This window comes from Ambystoma mexicanum, chromosome 12 (genome assembly GCF_040938575.1).
Source record: "Ambystoma mexicanum isolate Mex_15411 chromosome 12, UKY_AmexF1_1, whole genome shotgun sequence".
Taxonomy (NCBI): Eukaryota; Metazoa; Chordata; class Amphibia; order Caudata; family Ambystomatidae; genus Ambystoma; species Ambystoma mexicanum.
The window spans coordinates 69736404-69746190 of record NC_090936.1 but is presented as its reverse complement, the minus strand read 5'-3'; the positions used below and the strand labels follow the sequence as shown (position 1 = coordinate 69746190).

At 44.7% G+C, this 9787-nt stretch overlaps 1 protein-coding gene across 3 annotated transcripts in view; it reads left to right on the top strand.

Annotated features, from left to right (window-relative positions):
* The first annotated feature begins 585 nt into the window (after positions 1–585).
* TMEM117 (transmembrane protein 117) overlaps positions 586–9787 on the top strand; it is a 1134871-nt gene continuing 1125669 nt past the window's right edge. The window contains exon 1 of one of the 3 annotated variants that reach the window (XM_069628012.1): positions 586–964. The gene's annotated coding sequence lies outside the window, so the exon portion shown is untranslated. Of the gene's footprint in view, positions 965–1024; positions 1195–9787 lie in introns of those variants that run through there. The other 2 variants (XM_069628014.1, XM_069628013.1) reach the window with 2 other exon arrangements.

Sequence of the window (9787 nt, the reverse complement as noted above, 5' to 3'; positions counted from 1 at the left end):
GTCTTGAAGATTAGTCTGTCTTCCTTTGTCCCCCCTATGCATGGTGGTGCCTCAATGCACTTGGAAAACTGCAGAATCGTTGCCATACCTACTTCCTGCTAGCTACATAGTTAATTGTATGATATGCACTTATCGTTTCTGAATTCAAGGGCCCTAAAAGACTTGTTTTTTTCGATTGTTCCCTCTCGCTTGAGCGCTTTGAAGCACTTGCGTGTGTATAGACGCTTTAACCAAAAAACACTTACAGGCTGTGCCCCCCAGATTGGGAGAGCATCTTCCGGATGACAGTCAGGTTGGCATATGTGTGCAATACACTCGCACAATGCCAGTGTGCGATTATTTAGGTCTGACACGCTTACAGCATTCCCCTTTGACTACTGCCATTTATGTTCTGCAAATTCCATAGATCAGGTGTTTAACACCGGCATGCACGCCAAAAATGCCCCCACATCACCCTCGTTCATGCAACTACACTCTGGGTATATTCTTAAATTCCGGCACTGCTGGTTCTGGTTTTATATTGGCTATTTCGCAGAATGGAAAGGAAACTAACAGTGCTGAGGACGCATGTGTCTCTATGCACTGGCCGCCAGAGCACGGTGCCCTGGGACGGCACTGCTGTGGCTCGGGTCAGCAGGTCGCCGTGCCCGCTCTTCCCTCGTCTCCGTCCTTCAGTTCCCGCAGGTCACGTGCCCCCCCCACCAAATGTCTCTCATCCCCCGGCGCTGCAGGTCGTCGGGCGGGCAGCCTTACTTCACCGTGGTGGCGGGCGGGGAGGCGCTCTGACAAGGTGAGGCGTGCACGCCCTGCGGCGCAAGGGCGAGCCCCTTCCCCGCCGCCCGGAGGGATGCGCTCCAGCAGGACACCGGCCCCGCGGGTTATTATTAGCCTCCCGGCGTAGTATCCGTCCGTCCTGGAGGGGGAGCCGGCCCGCGGCGGGACCCGCGCAGCTCTCCAGAGACCGGTGAGTACCTCCCCTCAAGAAGCGAGAGAGGGAGCGCGCGCGCGCGCAGGGGGAAAAAAGCGCAGAGCGAGCGGGGCCGCCGCGCAACCTTGACCGCCGCCGCCGGTGCGGGCGATACATTGTTTCTCTCTCACACACACTCGCCGCCCGCGCGCAGTGCTGCGGTGACCACGTGACTGGCATTGCTGGAGAGCGCGCGCGCTGCCCTTTCCTGGACGGAAGCCGATAGCGTGAGTATCCGGACACTCTTTGCAGGGTGACTGGAGGAGGGGTGGGAAAGGTTAGGGAGCCCCGGGCCGCAGGGCGGGTGCAGCCCTCGCGGCTGAACCTGGGTTCCACACTCCCAGGCTGCGTTTACACGCCAGTTCCCCAGGGTCTGCCTGGTTTACCTCATTGTTGCTAGTAATTAAGAGAAACTGGGAAAGCACGCACGCAGGTGTATTATTTGCACTCAGTAAATGACCCAATAACCCCAGTCAGCCGTTTGCACTTCAAGAAAACACCCAATAACGCATGCCCTCTGTCGCGTCCCCCAGAGGGCAATTAACTGTCTGTTGCCCGTGCCGCAGGTGGAGTCTGCACCAAGTGCCTGCTTGCACCCGACCATCCTCTCGCCCTACAGTGGAGCCCCGAAGCTGACCCCTGCCAGGAGAGAATCTCATCTTATTTGTATACTAATAGCCAACATACCTGTGTGTTCCAGTTCTGTTTTACCCTTTGCATCCTGGGACGTGTAGTCCTACATCTCTAAAATCAAAAGTCCCAGAATATGAGGATTCCAGGTGACCTGGCCCATTGATGTTGTATAGCTGCATGTGTGTGGGATTTCTAGAGTACAAAGCGCCTCGAAAACAGGCGGAAACCCAGAGAAGGACGAGGGTGGGCCTCGCATCGCTCAGTGATGGGGCCGCTTGAAAAGTAGGGTTGTTTTTTACGTCACGTGTAGAAGAGACCAACACTAATAGCGGGAAAACATAGAATACAAGTGTCATAAATGGGACCAGGAAGTAGCTGAGGTAGTCGAGCATGGCTCGCTATTTCGAACCCTCGGCACGCTTGATGGTGCCTTGGGCTCCCCACTTGAAATTCTTTGGTACCAGGCGTTTAAACTTGTAGATCTTGAAGGCTGCAACTCCGAGAATTCATTCTTTGTTTGAAAGACCAATGGCCAGATTACAGAAACGTTGCACCGGTGCAACTTTATTAGCACTAGGGAAAAGTTTGCCCTGTTTTTAAAAACAATGGGACATATTAGAAAACCATTTCATCATGACATGTGCAGTTTTGCATAATATAAGCACCAGGGCAAAAATTGTTTTTGGGCTAAAAATATAAATGTTCACTGCATTATTGCACCTGGGCAAAGTTTGCCCCAGTGCTAATACGGAATGGTATTCGCAGTAGGGCAAACTTTGCTCTGGTGAAAAAACGCATACAAAACGTATCTTGTACATTTTTGCCCAGGTGCTTGTAGCATGCCAAAGTGCACTTGTCATGGTGCAATGGTTTTCTAATATGTCCCACTGTTTTAAACAAATATTTCCCCAGGTCTATTTGATATAAATATGTATTTAGGCTTTGTTGATGGGAATGCCTTGAAAACAACTGGCATAACATAATGAGTCTCAGGAAGATAGCTCAGGGGCAAGATGCTTGTGGCGCCGTGGAGCAACACAGGTTCGACCCCTGGGTCCACACATAGAAACCTATGGGTATTAAGCACGTTAGAAATAACCATTTACATTACACGAACTGGCACGCCATAATAAATAAATGTACACTAAATAAATGATCATGGAAATATGTTGTGCAAAATGGGTGTGGCTTTAGTCTTATTTTCCCCATCTTGCATAGAAGGTCACAATAGCAATAGACAAAGGAATGCAAGCCGAAACATTCTCCCTTGAGTTTTACAACCCTAGTCTTATTTCACACAGCATGCTGCATTATACAGCCTAGGCATTTCTCATCCACATGAATAATATTTTTTAAGGGACTAAAGTCCCTGCTAATAGCCTCCCCCACCTTCTAGCAATGTCTAATTCTTTCCATTGTAATGCTCTCTGTCAACAGGGCTATGTGTTAATATGCTGCACAGACCCCTGGGAGAGCTGCTCTGCTGCCCGGAGCTCCAACGATCACACTAAAGTTGGTGCTCCGAGCTGAAAAAGCGTTGATCATGTGTACAGAAAGTGTGACAAAACCCACCAATATGGGAAAGTCCTGCAGAATATGTCACGGTGGGCCACCCTAGGTTAGCAATTTCAATGTTTCACTCCAAAAACACTGCTACATATACAGATGTTATAGACCAAACTCTTATGATCCATCACTGTTGAATATGCTGGCTAGGGGTAATGGTGCTTCTAGTTTAAAACATCTGTAGATTCAAAGGTTGCAGACCCCTTGTTTAGGGGCTACCTGGTGCAAGGAATTAATGAATTGCATCCCTGGTAGGGACGGTAGTTTCACAGCAACGCTGTGTATGCCAGATGTTACATTACCCAACAAAGTAGTATTTGATCGACTGTAAAAGGATGAAATGCAGAGACGGCCCTGTCAGAATTCCAATATATATTTTGTGACAATTCATGGGAGTTTGTCACTTATACCCAGAGGGGAGCCCTTTTTGTGAGGTCAGTGACGAGGCATCACTATGCAACAATCCCCATAGGGTTGGCAGTAAGCAGGACCTCACAGGGAGAGATTCCCTTCTAGGGTTAAGGACTCCCATTCCATGATGGAATTCCCTAATCCTCTTTCTGTTGACACCCCAAACCCTATTAAATGTCCCAAGTATATACATTACTGTTTGTTATTGCAATAGTTCCTCTTTTACTCAACCAAGACATAGTACCACCAAGATAAAAAGAGCAAAAGGAACTTACAGAATAACAGGTCGGATCCCCAACGTACTGAGAAGATCGAAGGAGTTATGAAAACCACTCCTTCATTAAATGTATATAGTACTGGGAAGAGTTGTCCCCAAGGAGGCATAAAGAACACTTCTTGGAAACAAAAGGAGGATTCTAGTCCTCTGCTGGGGAGGACCCAACTACAAGGAATAAAAACGGAGAACGGACTAGTGGTAGAGGAGCGAAGCCGGCATGAAGTCTGCATACTCTGGCAAGCTTACTCCTCAGTGGTAGGTCGTGAAGAGAAGCTGGTGCTCGGTCGAGGGGACACCGTGGCACTGTCTGAGGAGTGCTGCATGATCTGACGGAGAACCAACCCACTTGAAAACTCAAGTAGAAAGACAGTGGCGTGACCTCTGGGAGGTGGATCGCCTGGTCCATGAACTGCTCTAACACTGACAAGCCAAAGGCTCCCCGGAGCCGCAGACGTCCACCAGAGAGTAGAGAGACCAACGTTGGGAGCGTGTGTAAAGAACGAGTCAGCCTGCAACCCCAGTAAAAAACTGTGACGTGCCCCCATCCACATACAAGGTAATGTGAGGAGTGAGCGACCGGGTCGCGTGTTGGGGCACAGTAAAAAGTACTTTGGGAGTAATCTCCCATGTCACAGTAATTGCAAGAAGCATATCAGAAGTGAAGCTTGCCACGGGAGTGATCTCCTTCGTCACAGTGATTGGCAGAACTATAGCAAAAGTGAAGACAGTTACGTGAGTTCTCCCCCTTGTCACATAGATTGTACGAGCCATAGGAAAAGCCAAGAACATTACGGGAGTGATCTCCCTGATTGCGGTGAGAGTGAAGGGGATGACAAAAGCAAAGTAAGCTGTGGGGGCCTTCTCCCTCGTCACAGTAATTGTGATACCTATATCCTAAAGCTAAAAGAGAAGAGAGCCTAATATACCTCCGACATAAGGCAAGGGTCACATTGGACATTACAGAGGAATACTTGTTGGAAACTGACAGAGCCCAAAGAAGAACTTTTAGGAACTACAAGGGCTAATGTGAACGGTTTCAAAAGACTAAGTAAATCCATCAGTAAGGTGGAGTCACTTGAGCCAGGAGAAGGAAGACATTCTCCTGGACTCATTTATGGTTTGCTGAATCCTTTTTGATTAGTGACAGGGTCAGAGTAGGATAGATTTGGACAGAGGACAAACTTTTTTATTTTGGACAACCACCCTGACGATGAGCCCCCTAGTTAGTGTTAGGTAGGGCACACCCTTTAGCTATAGGGAAAGACGGGTCCCTTTCTCATCATTAAAAAGAAGAAAAAAACCTGTGTTTAACTAGCAAACCCCTTTGTCCAACTCCTTCTTCTGACTTTATATTACATGAGCTGCAGTAGCGGATGTGTAGTTATGGTTAAGTTGCTCAACTCATAGGAAGAGCACTTCTTGGGTGGCTTATAACTTGCCCCCCCCACTGGACGAATCCTAATCAAACTTTGCAAAAAGTGTATATGGCCCAGCCTGAATTTGTTTGGCAAGTTTGTTGAGGTTTCGTCAAGGGGGGGCCAAGTTATAGGGGGGAGGGTCCCAAATGTATTTTTCCATAGGCATAACAGAATTTTTTTTTTTGCTTACGCCTCTAGCCCAAACCGCTGGATGGATTTTCACCAAATTGCCAGGAGCGGTGGCTTGGTCCCAAAAGCGTGCTTTTGTACATTTAGTGTAAATCTGTGCAGTAGTTATATTTACAATGACCAAAAAGTAGGTAAAAATCAATTTGTGATGTCTGGCTTTGGTCCGCGGACATCACAGCACCCTCTAGCTCAATCGGATGCCTGTCCGTGGACCGAACAGGACATCAGAAGCACCCACTGATTGGATGGTGAAAAGCATAAAGTGCATCAAAAATTTGAAAACGGTGCCATGTTGCATTCGCAGACATCCGCCAGTGTCCGCGGACACCGCGGTAGAAACATATAAAAAAAACACAACATTGCACTTGTCAAACTTATGAAACAATCTCTGGGGATGTGAGGGGTGATGGGATAGTCCGCAAACAGTCCGGATGTTCACAAACACTTCAGATATTCAGGGACATCTATGCCTATTTCTGCATTACAGGGTTGGTGAAAAGAAATTCTTGGATGGCTTATAACTTTGGCGCCACTCAATGAAACTGCATGAAGTTTTGGAATTGTATTCTAGACTTGATTCTGAATGGTTGTGGAAAGTGTGAAGCTGTTTTGTCAAGAGGGAAGAAATTTGGAGGGGGGGTCCCAAAATATTGTAAAGGCTTATACATGTGGTGCCATTTGACAAACCTGAACAAAAGTTTGCAAAACTATTTTAAATCTAGATATAAATGTTTTGTAAAGTTTGTTGAGATTTTCTCAAGAGGTGGTTAAATTAGAGGTTGGGGTCTCAACATTTTTAGATGGCTTATAATTTTGTTACCTTTAGACAAATGTGGACAAAAGTTTTCAGAAAGATTATAGACCCAACCTTCAATGTTTGTTTAAAGACTGAATGGATTTGGTCAAGTGGGGGATAATTTATTTGACTAGTGTATGTACATGCATTTGACATTTTTGGGAAAAAAAATGGGCGGAATTCAAGAAATCTCATGTAAGTAGCATTGTAATTGGCAGGGACCTTAAAGCATGGTTTTGCAATGTGCCCGTGTTTTATTTTTTGACATGTCATAATGTAGGTGATATAACCTTGGTTACTGAGGTATATATATAGCCTGTGGCTATGGGCAGTGGCCAGATTGTCCGGGTCATGTTATAAGGCCATGACACGGACAATCTGGCTACTGGCCATGACCGTAAGGGATGAAAAATTGTGTTAAAGTGGCCGTGTCCACCTTGGACCGGCTATGTGGTAAAGTTATTCAAAAGTAGGATAGGTTTGAAAGGGAAAAAAATGTGCTTGTGGTAATATGGTCATAGGGTTCTGACTTCGCCTTCTGAAGGCTGTCATGGAAAGGGAAGAGGGGCTCTGTACGGAGACGCGCCTTCTCGTTCCATGGTGGCCATCTTGGAAAAGGATTTTCCTTCCTACATTTTAGCACCCTGGGTTCCCGCTTTGGAACCAGGGGTGCTAATGGCCTTTATTCCCCATGTAGGGGCTGCAATAGAGTATAATGGTCCAGAGCCCTCTGTATTTATTTATAACGCGCCGAAGCCCACAGGCATCAGGACGCACACAGACACACTTCGCTTGGGCCGATAACTTGGGCTGCCGGGCTGTTATCGCCCGTTCCGGTCCCTGGAACGGTGGGATGAACGTCACATTATCCACATTAGCATAACACAAAATGCTAATGGAAATGTTGGAAAAACGTATTGAGTCCATGTACTTTACTGAGAAATGTAAAGTAGATGGAGTCTATAAGATTTTTTTTTAGTTCTATTTTTTAACTGTGAAAGGTGGTTGCTAAAGGAACCTTATTTTGTTGTTTTTTGATTTTTTTTTGCAGGAGAGTTTAGAAAATAAGGTGGGGAGGGAAATGAGGAAAGAGTCACACAAAGCACTAATATGGAGGGGCAGGTGGACAGGGGAAGATGTTGCGTGTGTGTTACATCTAAGGTAGGGGGCAGTACTTCTCATGCACCTTGATTACATCTTCAAAAGCATTTCGAAATTGCTCCCCCCCCTGCAGAGTGGTGTGTTGCAGTATAAACAAAGGACTGTTGTCTTCCAAAGATATGGATCAACAGCCTATTTTATTGCTTGCAAGGTAGCTGGTGGGATTTTGTGTCCCACAGAATTAGGCTGTGTGGTTACAGTATTGGTTGAGGACGATGATGTGGAGAAGACAGCCTACTACTTGCTAAGAAAGGAACAATCTTTCTGAGAGCATTGCGGTAGTTGGATTTGGTGTGGCGGCGCATGGAGGTAGTCCCGTAGGAGTAATGTCCATGTAGTTTGCGACCGAGTACAAAGTTGCACTCGGTGCATTTCACTTTTGTAGCTTTAGCCTTTGATACAGTCTAACAGTGGTAAAGAACTGCCACACCTATTATTCTCTCTGGGTGCTAGAGGCAGGCACTTCCTCTAACTCATCTTCTTGGTCCTCTTCATTGTCTTTGGAAATACTGTGTATTTTTTGTTGCGTGGGTCCTCCAGCTGGTGGTGGCTCTTGGGGAGGAGGGATGGCAATAGCTGATGAAATGTTTAGGATAAATAGCATTTTTGCTGCTATTCTTCCAAGTATGTGCTTTGTACTAGTTTGTTAATGGATAATGAGTAAGAATGGGTGTTGGAGCTGTGCAAGGGTACATTTTGACCTTGAAAGTTCCTAGATCAGTAGAAAATGCAATTCCGAACTGTCCTTGAAGGAAGGACCCGAATGCGAAGTGCAAACACATTCATGGACACGTCATCATGCTGTGCGCAAGCGCATGGTGACGTGGCACTGTGTGGAAAGTCCACAATGACGTCAGACGTTTGCCGTCATCAATGGAAGCAAAAACAGTGGAAAAAGTTTAGAAGTGTTAATAATGATGCTTGAAGGTGGGAAATGGCACAGTTTTAAGGTGAAACGTGAATTGGACAAAAACGTTGCTTTATTGGGTTAAGTATGATATTAGTAAATTGTAGGAAAATAGCATGTACAGGTAAAAACCCATGGAATTCTCTGAAAAAAACTTTGTTAAAGAGACGCTATGGTTAAGTTGCACAAATAAAAACCTATGAAATTCAATGAAAACATTTTGTTAAAGGGAAGTTATGGTTAAGTTGCACTAATAAAAACCTATGAAATTCAATGAATAAACGTTAAAGGGACGTTATGGTTACAAGTAAAACTGAAAAACCTCAGAAATTCGCTAATTAAGGTAAGCGAAGCAACCATAACTCGCGCCACCACCATGCACTGCTAAGACTAACACCCAGGACATGAAAGATGACGTCACAAATGTCAGTACATTTTTCAGTACATTTTTATTGACGTGTTATGCTAGTCTTTTTTTGCAGTTAAGCGAAAGATGATTGTTAAGATGTGGCTGTTAATTGGTTTTATTTGTGAAGTGAAAGGTTTTTGTACAAACCAAACACTAATAAAAATAAAAAAAATATGTCTCCACATTTTATTCAGAAAGTAAACATTTCCGAGAACAGCCCTCAAACAATAGTCGGAACCGAACATAATTTCATAAATATTTATCAACACCTGCTTTCCATAAATTGCCACGTGCAATACTGTAAAATTAAATTATTTTCCTAACAAAAGTCTCTAAAACATTATAATCTCTCTAGATTGCCATTTTGGGGGAATTTGCTGAAAATTCTAAAACAAAATATTTTCGAAATGTGTTCAACTAAAGTTGTTTTACTGACATTATTCTTGGCCATACGGCCTCTGGGCAGACTCTGCTAGAAGAGTCAACAAACTTCTCAAAATACAATAAGTACAGTCTATAATTAAATGGCATAAGGTTTCTTCAGTTATTTTAGCAGAATCTGCATATGTGGTCCCCCCTTATTAACAGTGAAGGGTTTTCTATCAATACAAATACATCCAGATTCATGTTCCGCAATAAAATGTCATGTCCCTTGGTCGATTCCAACACGGGGAAATCCACACCTCCTTCCCAATACATGAAAGAAGGCGTTTGGTTCCCCTGTAAGGATCATGTTGTATAAACTTAATCTGTTATTTGGGACTGTATATCTCCATGAATATAAACCAAATTCAAGTCTCATGATCGCCATCAGGACTGAGGTGGTTACATTCAATATTTTCCGCCGTAAAGAACCCTCCACACATTTAGGCAATTCATGACAATATCATTTAATTACTCCAGGTAATATGTAATGATTGCAGTTACATTTGATTTGTCATAATTCAATTAAAGGAAGTAATGTGTAAAGGAAGTAATGTGAAAGAACTGGATTTTTCTAAATTTTATTTTGATTTGCATCTGAAACAATCTGGTTTTCGACTTTAAACTGTC